The 20,683-nt window shown below is 36.2% G+C and overlaps 2 pseudogenes; one reads left to right on the forward strand and one right to left on the reverse strand.

Moving 5' to 3' along the window:
* Positions 1-1,842: 1,842 nt before the first annotated feature.
* On the forward strand, positions 1,843-9,093 carry LOC140575171 (polyunsaturated fatty acid lipoxygenase ALOX15B-like; annotated as a pseudogene).
* Positions 9,094-12,781: 3,688 nt separating this feature from the next.
* On the reverse strand, positions 12,782-19,088 carry LOC140554680 (tripartite motif-containing protein 16-like protein; annotated as a pseudogene).
* Between the last annotated feature and the right edge of the window lie 1,595 nt (positions 19,089-20,683).

The raw sequence follows: 20,683 nt of genomic DNA on the forward strand, positions 1-20,683 counted from the left end.
GTCTTCATTGAGAACAACCATAAAAACCTGGAGGCTTTACGCAAAAAGGATATGTGTATGTGAGCCATGCCTTGCCAAAAAGAGGTCTACGATCAAAGATTGTTTATTCATATGGTAAAGTCATATGGTAAATTATTTGATACATTTAATAATTCATCTTCTCCTCAGTGATTGTAAACTGGCCCTGATGCAGCCAAGCAGGCCCAAATCATGAGGTTCACTCCACCATACTTTACGGTTGGGATGATATTTTCATGGTGGTGTGCAGTGCCTTTTTTTTTACTTGTGCAGAATGGTGCAAAATTGTGCAGAACCGAGAACTATCCATGATTAATACAAAAGGTACTTTTCTTATATATAGAAAGGTTGTGATTTATTACAGCAAGCAGAAAGGTTAGCATTATGGACAGTACTGCCTACACATAGTAAAGCAAAAGAAGATGAAGAAAAGAAAGAAGAGGAAGAAAAAGGGCATTTGTATCAGCTCAAAAGCACTGACAATAAAAATAAATGCAATAATATAAAATGAAGAACAATGAGAAGAGATCTGAAAAGATTGTTCAAATATGTTGCATAAGAGTTTTAAATGAAATCTAACTAATAACAAATAAAATGAAAGTGTTCCCTACAGCTCAAACTGTAGTTTGTGGGTTTGATTTTTAGTCTCTGTCTGAGGAGTTTAGTGTGTTCCCCCCCTTGTGCTCGCAGATTTCCTCCGGGTACACAAATCTATCTATTCATGCCAAATTTGCCCCAGGTTGTGAGTGTGAGTAAATGGTAGTGTGTTCCACCCTGTCCAGGGAATAAATTCTCAAAAAAAAAAAACATTTTAAATAGTACATTTACCCTCACATCAAAGCCACCTTTTCAGTTACAATTCCAAAGAAATTCCATAACACAGATACCCCTGTCTTGATAGGATCTTGGTATCGTGTGTCTGTGACTACATAAAAGGTCAAAGCTATAAAGGCTGTGTCACATGGTGAGTTTACTGCACACTTGATTCAAATCTACAAAACAAGGAACAGCTGCACGTTTAAAATCTAATCTGAACATTTTCTGCCCTACATCAGGTGAGTAATTTGATTAGTGGGTTAGTTTAATCCAGTTTTTGAGGTATTTATTTTATTTGCATTTTGCACTGTACATTGGAACTGCAATGGTATGAAAAATATAAATCCATCCTTTAATCATTACTCATTAGCCATTACAGGTATGATTTGGATAGCCATTCAAAATGTCAAAAACATATCAATTATGCTGCAGTAGTGAAGCATTTGAACTCATTCATTAGATTATCAAGAGACTTTAATGAACTGTGTAAATAAGTTTACAATCTGCTTAATTCAGTTGTTTTTCTTAATTCAGCGTGTCTAAGTTTCTATCTGTTAACCTGAGAAAGTTCTGTGTAAATAGTGTAATACATAACAATACACATCCTTAACAAACTGTAAAAGACATGCTGCTGACACCAATCTGCAACTGGACTTTGACTGAATTAGGTTTTGGTTAACGTCAGGGTTAGGATTAGTATCTGCTTAATGGGAGTGCCATATTTAGTCTTTTAAGTAACATGGCAACACATCTACTTAATTAAAGTAATGTATCACCAGTACATCTTTGTGATACTTACATTTGTTTAGCTGCTGCACTTCTGTTACTTTAAATATATTTTGTTAAGTTACTGGTACCCAGCTAAGAGTTTACTGATCATTTATAGGACCATTCAAATGCAGTGTTACAATTATTGTTTTAGGTAGTGCGTTTAGTTCTAAACAAATATGACTACACATGCCATATAACACACATTGTCCTTGATTTATTTTTAAATCCAGGATAAACATGAGCAAATACACAATTCAGGTCTTCACTGGTGAGGTTTTTGGTTCTGGCACCTCTAACAGAATCTACATCAATTTAATTGGCACAATCAGTAACAGTGGACACCATCAGCTTAAAACTCTGACAGGATTTTGGGCTGGATCGGTAAGTTATTCAGTTTTCAGTTCCTCTTTGCTTCCAGTGTTACAGTTTATAAATATTGGCATGTTTACCTTTTGACAGAACTGCAATGTTAATGTGTCCTGTGGTGTGACAAAAATCTGAAAAACTTAAAACTATCTTATGCTATTATTTTATTTATCTTCACCGTTAGGCACTAACACTTTATCTCCAAGTGTAGAACCTCCTGCAATTCTTCTACTGAATGCATTCAGCTACTTTAATTAATTGCTTATACTGTTCTGCAAATGCACACACACAGCTTGTCCCTGTAGAGAATATTCTCTGGAGCAGGTAAACATGAACCTATTGACACCATGCCCAATGCCAGGTGAGCAGGGCTAGAGGAGTTTAAAAACCTGGCTGGCATTGAGCTGGGATGAATTGTGGAGGTGGGGTGGTGATCATTAAACATCCTGACCTCACTAACACTCACAACCTCTTGTGACTGAATGCAATGATATTCTCGCAGCAATGCTCCAAAATGTAATACCCAGCTACTTTAACACAAGAAGGATACACTCTTTTTAATACCCTTTATTTCAGAGGAAACAATAAATCAGCAAGTGTCCCAATTTTTGTATTTATATAGTGGCATCTACAAATGGTTTAGTTGTATTTAAGATCTAAACTGCTAAATAAACTGTTTTGTCCCATCAGGAGCAAACCTTCACAGTGCACTGCAAATCAGATATAGGTGATCTCTTACTGGTTGAATTGGAAGCTAAGCCACCGTTGTGGGGTATGGAATTAATTGATGATGAATGGTTCTGCTCCAAAATTATTGTAACAATGCTTCAAGGAGTCAGTGTGCTTTTCCCATGTCATTGCTGGATGAGCTGCAATAAGAAACTGTTTCTCCGGGATGCTGTAGGTCTGTAGAACTGCTTATATCATCTGAGAAATCAAAAATGCATTAATTCATTACCGACACATGAAGTAACAGAATATTTTTGCTGATATATATATATATATATATATATATATATATATATATATATATATATATATATATATATATATATATATATTTAAAGGTGACATCAAATATGCAAAACAAAAATCTAAAAAAATTCATGAAAAATATTCTTTTGTTCAAGTTCAACTTGTTGCCACACAAATTAGATAAGATACAGCTCCTGTACTCCTTGCACATAGGCAGGAGAATTTGAAGAGACGGCTTCAAGATTTCAAGTAAGCAAACATCTTGACACACTATTTATCTTACTTACAGTAAAATTGCACATGTTGACATTACAGCTCAGTGACAGTTTGTGAACGTATGTATGTGTGACCTCATTTACAAAATGGCAGTGTTCTTGATTAGTGCTTAAGACAAACCCAGCTCATTTTAAGTGTAGTTTTCAACACATTTAACCATTTAAACGCTTAATTAAAATGTTTTATTACATTTATTCAGTTCTGACCCCATTTCTAGAAGGAAATAATAACATTTTTATAATAATATAAATAATAGTAACAAAATAATAATAATAAAAAGTCAATAAATTGTTAGTGACATATATGTTACGTCTGGATTTCAATCTTATTATTTAATTATTATTTCACTATAAGAAAAAAACACTAATGAGCTGTTTAAACAATTTAATGATAAAAGATTAAATAAATAAAAGATTAAACTATTTTGAATTGTTGAATATATTAAAAATAGATTATTAGCCTATTAAAAATAGGGTAAATAAACAAAGACAATATCTGATGTCAATATGAACCTCAAAAGCATGTAAAATCAACCCCTTTTCCATGTTTTTTTTACAGTGAGTAGTACATCTTAAAAATACTTATGTACAAATTACGTACAAGTATTTAAAGGAAATTATGAGCTCTGCTTTACTTGCTGTTTCTGTTGTCACTAAGACAGCCTACAGCTGCATAGGATGACATAGCCTAGCTTGACATAGCTTGTAACACAAATTGTAAGTATTTTTATTTTGCCAGATAATGGTGTTGTCCTTTCTGCGTCCTCTCTCTCAGGAGAAGACAGGTTCTGGTGGGCTGATGTCCAGCACAATTTGTTGAACTCTTTGACCTAACGCACCAACTAACCATGATAATTAACTGTTGAGAGTTGAATTTGGTGTTTTTGAGCAGGGTAATCACCAAACTGTGCTGGTATCTGTAAAAGGTGTGCCTTCCAGGACTGAAGCTGAACAGAGTACACTTCACTTATGCACTTTCACTTTGAGTAATTATGAATAGTCTTTGCTCAAAATATGACAATACAACAGCGTGATGCAATTCCATGAATTCAGTCCTGAGCACTAATCTATCTTATAGGTGGAGTATATATGCCCCAGGAGTACCTCACACTGTGCTTGCTGAGAGCCCCACTGAGTTGCCCCTTGAGGTCAGATTCTCTTTCACCAAAGAGAAAGAATTTCTGTTCACCTTGGGAGCAGCGTAAGTTCTTTGTATTTGAATAATATAGAATTACACTGCCAAATTGACATTCTAATAATTTCATGAATCATAATCTGTTGTGTCTCAGTTTCATGAAGCTGAAACTTGAAAGCCCTATCAATGACACATGGAATAGCATTGAAGACATCTGTATACCCCTCTCACATAAGACAGAGACTTATGGTATTTTCCTCTTCTAACATGACCAACGAATCTGTGTTAATAGCTATTTTCTTGCTTTATTTAATGTATCTGTCCATGTCTGTCCATGCAGAATATGTGCATAAGAACTGGAAGAAGGATGACTTCTTTGGGTACCAGTTTCTGAATGGCCTGAACCCCATGATGATCAAGCGCTGCTCAGAGATACCTGAGAATTTCCCTGTCACAAATGACATGGTCAAATGTTCTTTACCAAAGACGAGCACATTAGAAAAGGAAATTGAGGTTGTTATTTTAATATTATTAAGAGTAGGACAGCGTTTGACAAAAAGTTCTCATAATGTTTTTTTACCTTTTTAAATATTACATTTAAATTCATGTACAAGTATGTAAGTAACAGCCTAATTAAAGTGGCAATCTTTGAGATTTTTTTTTATGAAAGCAGTAGTATTCCTGAGTGAGGGGACAAAATATTCTAACAAATGTATTAGTGTGCTAGTGTGAACATCCCAGCAAGGTCGTATATATTTATTCTGTGTGGTCTGGTAGTTTTGGGGTTTTTTTTTACAGGATGTGCTTATGTCGTATGCACTCTAAAAGAGGGTACAGAACCATTTGTTAGAAAGAACACAGCTATTAACTACTCTCACACAATTTCTATTGCTTGCCTCGCTGAACACAACCTATACGACCACCTAATTAGAATAGATGCTATATATAGCTACTGAACACATGCTAACCAGCAGTACTCTTATTGCCAGTGTTTTATCTGTTTTGTTGGACTTAATCACTTTCTACATTGTAACAGTATTTAATCATAAAGGAACAAAACAATATGCTCAAAACAACAAAATACAGTTTCACATGGCAATCTGTTTACATTAACCTGCATTAAAATTTAGAACTGCTTTACCTTCAACTAAAAAGTCACTATTGTGGATATACATGTTTTTTTTTGTCTGAAGACAGTGACAGTATGTACAGTATGTTTAAAACCTAGATATAATTATTATGTTATAAGAATGACAATTATTGACTGAGTTCTCTTAGTACTCTACTCTGAACTTCTACACTGACTGAATGAAGGTAAACTTGCAAGGATCAGATTCATCTACTGTGCTCCCTGTCATTACATATTCTCACCAAAGAGGTCTCTAAATTATCAACATTTTCAGACTATTGCTTTAAATAGTTTGTAATAGTATTATATTCTTCTTCTTATTATTATTGTTGTTGTTGTTTTTGTTGTTATTTAAACCAAAAATGAGAGAATAAACAATATGATGATCTTTTTTATTTATTTTAATCAGAAAGGAAATATCTTCCTGTGTGACTACAAGAGATTGAGCGGCCTTCAGGGAAATGAGATCCACAAGAAAAAGCAGTATCTGGCTGCTCCACTCTGCCTGCTTTTCAGCACTCCTCAGGGCAAACTGATACCAATTGCCATCCAGGTAATGGCAATAAACATTCAATAATTTTTTTTTGTTTATTCATTTAATGGTACAGTATTTTCTATGTATTTGTAGTGTTTAATTAGACCTGAGAAATTATTTCTGATCCATGTTTTTAGTTGAACCAGGATCCTGGAGAATGGAATCCCATCTTTCTGCCCACCGACTCTCAGACTGATTGGTTGTTGGCAAAGATGTTTGTAAGAAATGCAGAGTTTAACGAACATGAGCTGAACTTTCATCTGATGCAAACTCACCTGCTGGGGGAAGTCTTCACTGTGGCAATGATGCGCAACCTGCCTTCATGTCATCCTCTTTTTAAGGTGCTTTTTTATTAGGTGATTGCAAATATATCTACTGTGGCAATGGTCTTGAAATGAGGTGTGTTCAGGTACATTTCTGGCGTACTGCTATCTTGACAATGGAAAATACAGGTGCATCACTGCCTGAAAACAACAAAATGTAACAGTAAGATGTTCATTGCTATCTTGGCAGTGACAGTCAACACAGGTGAGTGCTCTGTTTTTGCACATGGAGGCTTTTAACATCAGTGTTGCTATCTGACATAACACAAATTAAAGAAATCTCTTAGGTTGGCAGTGACATGTGGTTCTATAAACATGATACAAAGAATTCAGAAAAGTAAATCACTTTATCACTCTATTTTTAAGCTCTTTGTACCCCATACTCGCTACAATCTCCAAATCAACATCATGGCTAGAGTTCAGCTGATTTCACTGGATGGCGTTTTCTCTCAGGTGCACAACTTAACTTTTTTGATATTTGATAGATGTACTATCAATGACATTACATGGTGCCAAAAAGTCTATTGCTTCTGTAAGTGATGACTTGCTTTTCTCTGCCATGTAGTTTACTGCCATAGGCAATGAATCTATGACCAAATTCCTGAAAAGAGCAGCATCTTCTCTGACGTACAGCTCCCTCTGTCTGCCAGACAACATCAAGGAGAGGGGTGTGGAGAAGATTCCCAATTACTACTACAGAGACGATGGTCTGGCTCTGTGGGAAATCATTTTCAAGTACGCTAGCTAAAAAAATATTTAGATCTTCATTGTTTTTTTGGAGAGCAGGTTTGTAATGCAAAATATTCTGATAGTGGACTTATTGATGATTCCTTTCCATAAAAGTTTTTTTCTGACAGTCACAGGCAAAGTTTGTAGTGTTTTGTAGTGTAGTAAACATTTTAGAGCTTAAATAAAAGGTTCTTCACATTCACAAATCTTTTAGATATTATTATTTAGGGAATCAAAGGTGGTTCTGTAGCATCACAAAAAAAAAAAAACCAATTGTGGCACCAAAGCATTTTAAAATGTTTTTACAGGACTCTAAGGGGCCACCAATTCTACTGTTTAATATAATTTTTACTATTAACAAATTGACACCTTCCTAATGTTGCTGCAGGTACCTGACAAGTAATGAAAGTGATCTAACAAAGCCAAACATTTACCATCTCTGTGTCACCATCTCTCACAAGAATTCCCATCAATAAGAATATTACACTTTAGTCTTATAATTTCTGAAAATGAAAAAAAGAATCAGCTAGCATGCTCAAGAATACAGCGCATCCAACAAAAACTAATAAAGCTCATATATGTCATTGCATAGCTCTAGGACCTTTATGTTTATGTGTCTAGTCACCACACACACATTCGATTACTAGCTTATGCCTTTTAAGGTCTATTGTATTATTTTTTCAAAAATCAAAAGTTAAATATTTTATAGCTTTTTGTTCAAAATTCTATTTCAACTAGTTTTGTGCATGGAATCGTGTCATTTTACTACACTGATGAAGCTGTTCAGAATGACAAGGAGCTGCAGGCATGGCTCATCGAGATATTAGAAAATGGCTTCCTGGAAAACAATGAGGCTGGTATGTTTTGTTTTTTTTTGTTTAGTTTTTTGTTTTTTTGTTGTTTTTTGTACTCTGAGTTTCAAATCCCATTTAAAACCTTTCCATTCACCTCACTGACAGGATTTCCAAAATCTTTTGGCACCGTTGATGAGCTGTCTAAGTTTGTCACCATGGTGATCTTCACAGTGTCTGCCCAACATGCTGCAGTCAACAATGGCCAGGTTTTGTTTTTGTTTTTTTTCGTAAATGAACTTTTAATGTGTTCATAACAAGTATGACTGATCTGTTACTGTCTCTGCCTTGTCAGTTTGATTTTGGGGGTTGGATGCCCAACTTTCCAAGCGCTCTTCGCTGGGGGTGGCCCAAGCCATAAAGGAGAGACTACAAATGAAACAATTCTTGCGACCTTACCTGATGTCAAAACCACACTTAACATAATGGCAGCTGTATATTTGCTGAGTCAAGAGTCCTCTGATCGGGTGAGTCCATACACATGTAGTCCACCACAATACTCTGAATGAATTAATGAAAAAATATAAAAATGAAAAAGTTTGATGAACCAATTAGTTATAAAGCTTTTAAATGTATTCTTGCTTACACTCTTATAGTAACAGGTGTCAAAATAGGTTCTTTACATAATGCAACAGAATAGCCAGTTTAGTTCCCTATACAAAATACTGCCATAGATATATAGAGCCTACAGGTAAAGGTTCTAGGAAGAGTCCTGAGATGGTATACCTTCAAAATTATAAATCTGTATTTAAAAAATCTTTGGGAATGTAAACATGGTTATTTAATAGTATCACTTTTTATAGTGTACATGAAGAACCACGGCTTTAAAGAATGACTTAATCCATGTGCTGGGTTGTCAACACCAGTGATTTAAGTGACAGATTTTAGTTAAAACATGGATTAAGGCATCAAAATGTACTAATTTTTAATGTAAAATGAACACATATCAATCAGCACCCAGTGAAATAAAAGCTCTGCTGTACTCTTCAGTATCCACTTGGATATTACCCCGAGGTGTTATTCAGTGAGGAGACACCCCAGCAACTGATGGCACAGTTTCAAAAGGCTCTACGCATTCTTGAGAAGAAAATTGAAACCAGGAACAAGAAGCTTGATCTTCCATACACATACTTGAATCCAAAAAACATGGATAAGAGTATTGCCATTTAGAGGGATTGTCTTGACAGGGTTGTGCATTTGTTTTCTAGAATGTGCAAGGCCTAAAGAGGCTGAAATAACAAGAGAAAGAGAGAGAATATAATCTGAAAAATCTTTTTGAAGGGTGATGGGCTGTTTCTTTCATTTGTTCATTCATAGTAACAATTCTGCAGAATCAGAATATGTTTTAGTTTGTGTACTATTGTATGTTTCACACAGAAAGTACATATTTCTGTTTTCTGTTCTTAAAAAAAAGGTGGATTCTTTGAGTGATTTCATAGAATAACCACTTCTTGTTTTCATAAATATCCATGTTAAACATACATAGATGTGTTGGAAGAACATTTTAAATGTCTAATCAACTATTTTAAATGTTAAAATAACCATTTGTAGCACCTTTTATTTTTATACTCCACAATGTATGCAGCAGAGATCAAAGTCTGCCCTAATGCAGCGTTTTCTTCAGCTGTCTAAAAAGTAAACAATAAGTCACATGACAGATCTTGAAAGGCTGGTTTGACACAGTTAAACTTTCATGCATGCATCATGTTGACAGATATCACAAAACCCATTGTTCTTTTAAGGTCAGACTCGGAACCTCTGATAAAATGGCTTTTTTGTATTTTTAGTTATATTGTTACAGTTAATGATTTCTGATTACTCTATGTTTTCCTTTTTGTCATTTGTCCTTCACTTTGCATCAAAAAAGTTTTGTCTGACTGTTCTTTTGAATAAATCTGGCAAAAGCAATTTTGGACTCTGGACTGAATGTCTTAAATCTGTCAAATCCTAGTTTATTCACTTACCTTTCCAGCTGTCAATGTTACGGTGTGGTGTGGGGTTTGGACTCAAGCGCAGTTAAAGTTTGTTTTATTATGATCAAATGAGACAACTCCTTTTGTGGTGTGTGCTTTGTGATTGTTGGACTTGAACTCCCAACCCTGGTAATGGGAGCCCAGTGTATTTCCACTGTGCCACCACGGCAGTGAGGGGTAGTAGTATAAGCACTGATCTTAAGCAACACAAAAAGGCGGGAAAACAAACAAAGGAAAACCAGGAGTGATGTTAACTCAAACTAAAGACAACTTGAACTTCTCTTTTCACTTTTCTCTTTTCTGTTCACAGCTGTTCACTTTTCTCTTTTCTGATCACAGCTTAAACTTCTCTTTTCACTCTTCACCTTTCACTTTTCTCTTCACAACATAAACCCACTGTTACCGTTCACCCCTCTACAAAGGTGCGAGGGGGAAGTGTGTTTGGCTAGGTGTATTTATACTGTGCCACACAGGTGGGTCTGGTTAGCGTTGATTATCGCTGGGAATTCTGGGGCTTGGAGTTCTTTCCTCCAACCCCACCAGCTTTCCTACTTTGCTGGCTGGGCCCCCTGCTGGCGGCTGGCGGTACATGCTGCCTGCTCACAGTCAATGCTGCAAATTTTTATATGTATCTGTTATACTTTCCTATAAATTTGATCTGTTCTGTGTTCTGAAAAGCTGTCTGTTTCTCTCTTGATTCTTGTCACTCTAGTACATAAACTTTTGCATATGCTTCAATAACACTTAATGCAGACATGGCATTGATTTCCATTTTTATGCAGATGACAGACAGCTCTATATATCAGCCAAACCTGACGATAAATTTAGATTACAGAAAATGGAGGACTGTGTAAAGGATATAAAACTCTGGATGTCACATAACTTCCTGCTCCTTAACAATGACAAAACCGAGGTTCTTTTTTTAGGTTCAAAAGACATTAGAAATAATCTATTCGACTTAATGTTAGACTTGGCTGATGCTTCCATCATTCCTGGTTTAGCAGCTAAAAATCTTGGCAGCATATAGCCAATATTAGTAGACCAGCCTTTATGCAGCTTAGGAACATCTCCAAACTAAGAAACTCTTTATCTCTACAGGATGCAGAAAAGCTAGTACATGCTTTTATTACCTCAAGGCTAGATTAGTGTAATGCACTTTTGTCAGGTTGTTCCAACAGGAACCTTAATAAACTTCAGCTAGTGCAAAATGCTGCAGCCAGGGTCCTTACTAAAACTAGAAAGTTTGACCATATCAGTCCAGTTCTATCAGCACTTAATTGGCTCCCAGTTAAATTCTGTATCGAATACAAAATTCTTCTATTAACATATTAAGCCCTACATGGCCTCGCTCCTGAGTACCTGCGGGATCTTATTGTATATTACGAACCATCAAGACTACTTAGATCTCAGGGTGCTGGCCTCTTACTCGTTCCCAAAATTCAGAAAACCTCAGCAGGGGGAAGAGCCTTTCCTTATAAAGCCCCCCAACTCGTGGAATAACCTTCCAGATAATGTTCCGGACTCAGACACAGTCTCAATCTTTAAATCTAAGCTAAAAACTTATATGTTTAGTTTAAACTCATACCTATCTGCCACTATTAATCACTATTCACCACTATTAACTATCTGTTGTATTTGGTTTGGTAATTTTTATCAATAATGTATAAATAGGTCTGATCAGAGGAGGATGGGTCCCCCTTGTGAGTCTTGGTTCCTTCCAAGGTTTCTTCCTCCAGCTCTGAGGGAGTTGTTCCTTGCCACTGTTGCCGTTGGCTGCTCACTGGAGGTCTTTGATCCTTCATGTCTTACGTTATTTCTTATTTCTTCTCTGTCTCTGTTTTTTATTAATTACTAATTATGTAAAGCTGCTTTGTGACGACAACAGTTGTAAAAAGCGCTATACAAATAAATCTGACTTGACTTGACTTGTTGTTTTAGATTACCTTTATTCAGGTAATTTTCGTAATAGATAATAAATAATACCTCAAACAGTGGAAAAGAATAGTCTTTTGAATAGTTTTTAGCTGTTAAGCTATTTAACTTACTGATTCAGTTTCTCAAGATTACACAGAAATGGAAGGGAAAAAAACAACCAAACGTAAGTTTGAAATTTAATGGAAGAGTAGCAATTCATGTAATGTTTGTGATAAATAAACATTTACTACAGAGGTTCATGATGTAAATAACTTCTTTGTTAGCTAGCAAATCTAACCTACTTGATTCAGCAGTTTTTGAATTTATATAGTCAGATTGAACCAATGTTTGAATGTCATTAAAAATACTTTAGAGCAATGGTACAAACACCTAACTCATGAAACATGAATTGTCCTTTTAAGAACCACATCTCTGGTTTACTTGATAGCTAATGTGTATTTTTGTTTTTGTCTTCTCCAGTGAGACCTGTAGCAATTTGGTTGTTAGCTTATGAGTTATTTAGCTAGCTGGTTAAAGCAGACTTTATTTTACTAACAATAATTTCTGAAAATGGGCATGAAATATCCATAATCCATTGCATTGTCTGGCTTGAAGATTCATGCACAGATTCTCACCAATGTTCAGACAATAAGCTCGCACACATAACAAGGTGTCCAAAATCGTTCAGTACCTTGTCGAATTCTGTTCCCTAAAATAGACAATGCTCTGTTGAGTGATCTAGATTTTTGCATGTAGTGGATAGTGAATAAGCTAGTGTCCTCAACACATCAACCTTTTTACACTTCTTGCTATTTCTTACTCACAACTCTAGTACCTTTTAACTCTAGTAAGGTGTCACAGTGTCCTCTAGTGGCTAGCATAGCACCAGAAAGCTAAGAATGTGTTTGCTTCTCTGTAACATCCCTTTTTTTGAAGATGAATACCTAATTAATACTTTTCAGAAAAACAAGTTTTTGGTTCATGAAACGTGTTTATTAGCTACAAATAAAATAAATAAATAAAAAACACAATGTATTAAAACATAAGTTGCAATGAACACTGTGAAAGTGTTCATAGCTGCGCCAACACCTAAGTGTTGATGTTTCCCTCAACCTCCATCTCCAAATACGAGACAGAGACAAATGCCAGCTTACCAGGCTTTGTAACAAACAAAAATGACCACCAGCAACAAACCATCCACCAGTCAAAAAAATACAACACCTCCCTTATTTCCTTCCTATAAACAAATACTAACACTAACCCCCATAAACAGATCTTTACCCCCTACAGCATAACAGGCTTGTCAAAGATTTCTGCTTAATTTAAAACGTTGCATGCAGTTCTCTTCTGATGTGATTATATACATGCACATATAATCAAATACTACTTGAACTACTCAGTATTTCATTTCTGATTGTTGCTGTTCATTTATTACTGTTTTTATTTGTGTTACTTTATTAAGAAGTATTTTGTATATACTCCATTTATCCAATGTACTTTTTTTATCCAATGTCCCAAACTACTAGAACATTCTGAATTGTGTGTATTACTATTCTGAATTATGGTGATATGATACACAGATATGTGTCTGCACATACTCTGAACCTTTTAGACTGTATACCACTTTGCTTTCTTACATAGCTTCATTACTTGCAACTCCTTGATTACTTGATACCCATCCCTGTACGTTGTATGGAAAAGTTTGCTGGTTATCTCTGGCCTTGTGTTGGTTTCTTTATCTATAAAGTGCTTACTGGTCATGTGCCATCGCATATCACAATTTATCAAACTTGTTCCAGTGATTGGATCATCACCTAACCCTAGGCCTCAACCACAATCAGTCAGCCTGTATCTGTTTTATTTGGTTTAAATTAACCTTTCTTTTGATTTTGGGATGCATAGATGTACATTTTACATGCTTTTTTATATTATCAGCTTTTATGTTTAGATATGTTTTAGCTATTGTTTTTATTGCTTTACATTTTTCCATTCTTTTATTATATTATTTTATTTTCTTCCACTGCTACAATTTCGTCAATCCCTATTTGCTGTATATTCGCAGTTGCACAGGAAATGATCATGCAGTCACCCTCCATGTGCTTCAAGTTTAATAACGGTTAAATGACTGAAAATCCTAGATCTTAATCTTGTTACTCCTTTTTATGATCAGTTAAGTATAAAGCAACAATAAATAATCAAAATATTACCTGCAACTACTTCCATAATTCCTTATTGTGGATCACACAACCTCACAGCTGATCCATAACACTGAACCCAGAATCCAGCATAGAGAGGCTGAGTGAAGGTGGTGTGGATGGTGTGTAGGAGAGTCATTGTATCAGAGACGCTGTAGAAGGACAGAGTTCCTGCACTGTGATCCACATACACTCCTATTCTGGAGGATAGAGGAGCTGAGAGCTTAGTCTCAGTGTTGTTGTGCCACAAAGACAACGAGGGAGAACTATCCAGACTCCAGGAATGATCATTGCTTCCAAACCTGCACTCATCACCTTCTTTCCTGTCGATCCCTTTATATGAGACTGATATAGACACAAACCCCCTCCGCTCAACCTCCCAGTAACAGCGTCCTCTTACACTCTCTTTACTTAACACCTGGCACCAGTAGTCAAATCTCTCTGGATGATCAGAGTACTGCTGGAATGTCCCTTTGTGTGTAACCACTCTGTTCTTCTCAGAGAGGTCGAGGAACTGATTTACAGTGTTGGGATCCAGAGTCAGCTCACAGACATCTGAAACACAACAGAAAAAAAAAATACTTTTTTAAAACCGACAGATTGTACCTCCTAGAAATCGACCTTGCCATTTTCTTTTTGCCAAGTTCTTAAATTGGTAAATGCCAAATGAGTATTAAGGGAAAAGGTGTTTAAAGATTAGTGAGGTGTTTATTTCCACATACAGTGCAGAAAGTCTTCTCTGGTCTTTGGCTCTAAAGGTAAAATCATCTGAACTGCTGAAACTGTGAAGACATAGAAAATAATTGATCAAACAGTATGAATGAATAAAAAGCACTTTAGCAGATATAGTCATGTAGAAAGTCTACATGTCTGTGGCACTTCTGTGAATGTGTCTCATGGCTCCCAGCTTCCAACACACCTGCAATTTATTAACACTGTCATTAATAACATTAAAACCTGCTGCAGTTGAGTTGGGATCTGAGCTGGAGATAAACCCTGGACTGTTCTGGTGTTTCTTGTGGTATTTTACATGTTAAAAGTGAATAAAAGTGTTCTATTTTATAAAACTGTGTTGGAAAACACTTTACCCTGTGTAGGGATTTGACTGAATTCCTTCTTGCAGAATTCATCCAGCTGTTCTTTCAGACCAGAGAGAGATTTCCTCACTCTATCAAATGAGAGATGTTGGTGGACAGTGACACTGGCTAAGTCCTCACATCCAGGAGAGACACATGCTGACAGGAAACTCTACAGAGGGAACAAGATAAGTAAGATAGTAAGTAGTAATACAACAATAATACACACTTCACAAAAAGAAAAAAACATTTTAAGCGTTAATGTGAAGCAAACAGTAAACTTCGCTTATTTGACTGAACCTAAGAGAGCATGATCAGGAATATGAGTGAAGAACACCCAAATTACATAAGCTGGAGTAGGCAGCAGAGGAAAGAAGACTATAATCATAGGGGACACATTTTCAGAAGCAAAAATGAAAATGTTTTTTTTTGTTTTATTAGCATTGAGCTGTAAGAAATGTATTTGCTGTGCAGTCCCTGGTAGCATTTAGACAGTCTTTTAGTCAACATAAACTATGTGCCTCACTAGCTTTAAATGAAATGTAGCAAGAGCTAGCACTAGGTAATGCAACAGTAACAAACTGTAGTCATCTATAAATGGCAATTACTGTGTTACTAAACAATAGATGTACTTTTTAAGAACTTTTTTGTATTTTTTTCAGTCAGAAATCAAATGGTATGGTAACATATTGTAGTTAAATAAATTATTTACTTTCCAGTTGTTAAAAAAACAGTCTGCATATGTAATAAGTAGCACTAGAGAATAAGTCAGTCATTGTAGCGTTGTGGAATTTCAGCTGTAAATTACTAGTTTATCTGTATCTGCTCTGTTTTTACCTCTTCTAACCTTTCTTCAATGGTCAGGTGCATGATGACTTACAGACACAGTAACAGGTCACATGACAGTGAAACTGAAAGGTAGTAAAGCTCTAAACCCCTTTGACAACTTGTCTTTAAAGACGTTCTGTTGAAGAAGGAACCCTTAGATTGCCTTCGTAATAGAGTAACAAAAGTTAACAAGTAACGCCTGTAAAATCAGTGTATTTACTGGATATCTGTTTCTAAGTAAGGGTAGTCTGTTTGTACAGAAAAGTACAACACATACTTTTTGAAAAAATATGATTTAATTACCACCATTTTATGATTCAGTTACCATTGTTTTATTAGTTAGTTATTATGATTGTATCCTTTAATAAATTAATACTTATGTACTGGATATCTGTTTCTAAGTAACAGTACACTCTCACGGTACATGCTACAAATGGTTCTGCGAATGATGCCTTAGACTTGGTCCCATAAAGAACCATGTTTGTCATAGAGATGTGTGAGAAAAATATGGTTCTACTATGGCACTGCTTGAATAACCTTTTGTAGAACCATTCATTTTTAGAGTGTACTTGCCTGTTCGTAGGCCTGCACGTGTTTAAAATAGACACAGTGCAAACAACATTTAGATATATGTATTTCAAATGTAATTACCAATAACTGAGGATTTAATTGCAATTATTTTACATATTAATTATCATTTAACCCTTCTATTTAATCAAATTACTTCAATAATTAAATAAATACTTATTGTGTAGTAACACCTATGAATTTACTTTAACTGATAGATAACTATAACTACTGTAATTACTGGTCTGTTAAGTGCTAACAACTTTATTATTTATTTATTATTATTTAATTAAATTCAAATGTACAAAAGCTTTTAAGATATCTTAGACACATATAGACAAAAAAAGACAAACAATATATATATATATATATATATATATATAATCACAGTGTTTCTGAGGAGCAGGTCTATCTGTAGATCAGACAGATGAGTGTTACCTGGAGGAACTGGATGTGATCCTCTTTGTGTGAAAGCTGCTCCAGCTCAGTGTGTCTCCCCTTTAGATCAGTGATCTCCTGCTCCAGCTGCTCCAGGAGTTCCTCAGCTTCACTCAGTTGAGTCTTCTCCTGAGCTCTGATCAGCTCTGTTACCTTAGAGCGCTTTTTCTTAAAGTAGCGGATCAGCTCATTAAAGATCCTCTCACTGTCCTCCACTGCTGCCTGCGCAGAGCTCTGTTAGGATACACACACTAGAGCTTAGATTGGGCCCAAAAAATCCAGCCCGTGCACGTTCTGTCCGAGCCCTTCATGGCCCGCCCCATAAACTGTTATTATGAGCCCAATTTAAACCTAACATTTTTTAAGAAGTAGACCGTTAAAATTGACTTTTATACTTACACTTGTTGTTTTAATGACCCAAGTCTGTGCAGAATGATGTTAATAAACAGTGCAATACAAAAGGAGCATTGGCATATTATTAAAACTGTTTATTGAGAATGCAACTTCAAATTATTAAAACATGGAAACAATAATGCACAGGGCGAAACAACAGCAAAATAGGATACAGGAATGACATCTAGGAGACTTTCCTCTACACTAAAACAATTTAACATGGTTTAAGAATATAAAATACTTTGTGAACAAAAAAACATTTTTATATTAAGCGTATAGCCTAAGTGCAAAATAGTAGAAAACAGCAATAATATGTCATGCATTGCATCTTTAAACTGAAATAGGCCAACAACAACGTATTTTACATGCAAAATAAACCAAGATAACCAAATTAAACCACTTAAATTAAAGGTTAAAGGTTATAGGCTTAAGCAAATGCTCAGGTTGCTGCAAACAAATAACACTATTGCACACATTCATTTTCCATTTAGGTAAGATAAAAAACATAAGATAAAAAATAACGTTTAGCAGGTTGAAGGATTCCAGGACAGGTTGACGCCGGGCCCGTGCCGCTGACTACACACAGTGCTGCAGGTTAAGTGTAATGCAGACATGTGGAGGAGTTCAGGTTTGTGCACTTCGCAGACACACACACAAACACAGGACCACAAACTATTCAAACACTGATCTTCCCATTGTCTGACTAAATGAGAGTCTGACTGAAAGATCTCTTTTCACTACTCACCTTAAATGTTTTCACAGCTTGTTTCACCATTTGCAGCTTCATTAGTTTCTCCTGGATTTTCTGCTGTAATTTCTTCTGCAGATCTTTCACTTCACTCTGGAGAAAAAAATTCAACTCTTTAGAAAGTGTGAGATAGGAGATAAATGTGTATTAACAAAACTGAAGCTTATTGGTTCTGTGCTCTGAAGTTTAAGAAAGACCAGGAGGAGGGCAATACATAGACTAATAAATCTGGCTGGTTGAGGTCATATAAAATCTTAAAAACCAAAACAATATTTCTCTAAACTCAATTTAAAAATGAAAACATTAATTTAAAAGAAATCAATCAGAATAAAGTTCTTACCTGTTTCTGGATTCTTTCTGTTGCAGCTGATACTGTGTCATGGCCTTTGTGTTCCTCCATCATACACAAGTAGCAGATACAAGTTTGGTCAGTGCGACAGTAGACCTTTATCACTTCATCATGATCAGAGCAGATCTTCTCTTGTAGCTGTTTGTAGGCTTTGACCAGCTTGTGCTTCTTGAAGGCAGGAGACTGATAGTGAGGTTGTAGATGAGTCTCACAGTAAGAAGCCAGACACACCAAACAGGACTTTGAGGCTTTGAGTTTTCTCCCAGTGCAGGAATCACACTCCACATCTCCAGGTCCAGCGTAACACTGAGCAGCAGAAGCAGACTGGAGATTAGTCTTCTTCAGTTTCTCCACCACTTCAGCCAGCATGTTGTTTCTGCGTAGAACAGGCCTCGGAGTGAACGTCTCTCTGCACTGGGGCAGCTGTAGAGCCCAGTGTGATCCTCCTGATCCCAGCAGCCATTAATACACACCATACAGAAGCAGTGTCCACAGGGAGTCGTTACTGGATCTTTCAGCAGATCCAGACAGACTGGACAGCTGAACTGGTCCTGGTCTACTGAAATGCTGGCCTCTGCCATTTTCCTGCTCTAACAGACTGAGAGAGAGAGAGAGAGAGAGAGAGAGAGAGAGAGAGAGAAAGAGAGAGAGAGAGAGAGAGAGAGAGAGAGAGAGAGAGAGAGAGCAGCATTCCGAGATTACTTTCGTTTCCACTGAACAGAGCAGGACCAACTTCCTGGTTTGCGTTTGATGGGGGGGTTGGGAGCGATCTCAATCACGTGACCACCTGCTCCAAGTGCAGAGAAGACAAAACTCATAAAGGTCAAACAAACCCGGCCGCTGCGTAGCTCGAGATCCTGGCTGTCACCAATGCCCAGAATGAGTCAAAAGATCCAGCAGTGAGCCACTGAATCTTGGGTTTATATAGCCTTTCGCCCAGGTGTTGAGCGATGGACGTTGGGCTAAGTGTTACCAGTGTACCTCAGTATAGAAAGTGGCTATTGGCTGTACTAAAAGCTGCAAGAAGTGGCTGAATTTGCCTAATTTGCATAATTGTTAATTTTCCTGTATTTGAAGTTGTAGAATAAAGGATTAAAGTTTTGGGAGAGGAAAAAGTGAGTAAAAACACCATAAATCTGTTAGAACTACAAATGAACTGAATATGAATAAATGAACTACTTCTGCTGATTCTCTTTTCATGGTCTTTGAAGTTGGCCGTCACTTCTCAAAATAACTTCATGACTTTAATGCTTTGTCTAGACCCACATTACATAAATCATTTTTACATAAATTACATAAATCAGTTTTGTCCTGTGTTGTTAAATGTCAGCATATCAAATTTAATCCAAAGACTTAAGTGGGGTGGACCTGCTGCTCCACGCTCAACCCTCCTCCTTTATCCGGGCTAGTGACCGTCACCTTAAAACAGACCCTTTGGCAGAGTTACTTAAATTATTATTATTTATTTATTTATTTATTTATTTATTTATTTAGAGGTGAGAGAGTGAGACTGTGTAAGGTAAACGCAGAGGTTTATTTTCGTGTCTCTCTGAAGAAGCATTTATATTTACATCCCGCTCTGAACATAGGGGGCGGAGTCAGCGGCAGCTTTGGGCATGCGCAGTTCATTAGCAGTGTGGACGTGGAGCGGTGTGGGTCTGCTCTGACTGTGAGACTGAGCACTGTGAGTGTTGAGGACAGTGACTGAAGAGCATGTGTGTTCAGATACTGAGGTACATTTAACATTAGCACTGCTGAGGTACATTTAATATTAGCACTGCTGAGGTAAATTTAACATTAGCACTGCTGAGGTAAATTTAATATTAGCACTGCTGAGGTAAATTTAATATTAGCACTGCTGAGGTAAATTTAATATTAGCACTGCTGAGGTAAATTTAATATTAGCACTGCTGAGGTAAATTTAACATTAGCACTGCTGAGGTAAATTTAACATTAGCACTGCTGAGGTAAATTTAACATTAGCACTGCTGAGGTAAATTTAACATTAGCACTGCTGAGGTACATTTAAGATTAGCACTGCTGAGGTAAATTTAATATTAGCACTGCTGAGGTAAATTTAATATTAGCACTGCTGAGGTAAATTTAATATTAGCACTGCTGAGGTAAATTTAACATTAGCACTGCTGAGGTAAATTTAACATTAGCACTGCTGAGGTAAATTTAACATTAGCACTGCTGAGGTACATTTAAGATTAGCACTGCTGAGGTAAATTTAACATTAGCACTGCTGAGGTAAATTTAATATTAGCACTGCTGAG

The sequence above is a fragment of the Salminus brasiliensis genome, chromosome 1 (assembly GCF_030463535.1).
Source record: "Salminus brasiliensis chromosome 1, fSalBra1.hap2, whole genome shotgun sequence".
Classification (NCBI taxonomy): domain Eukaryota; kingdom Metazoa; phylum Chordata; class Actinopteri; order Characiformes; family Bryconidae; genus Salminus; species Salminus brasiliensis.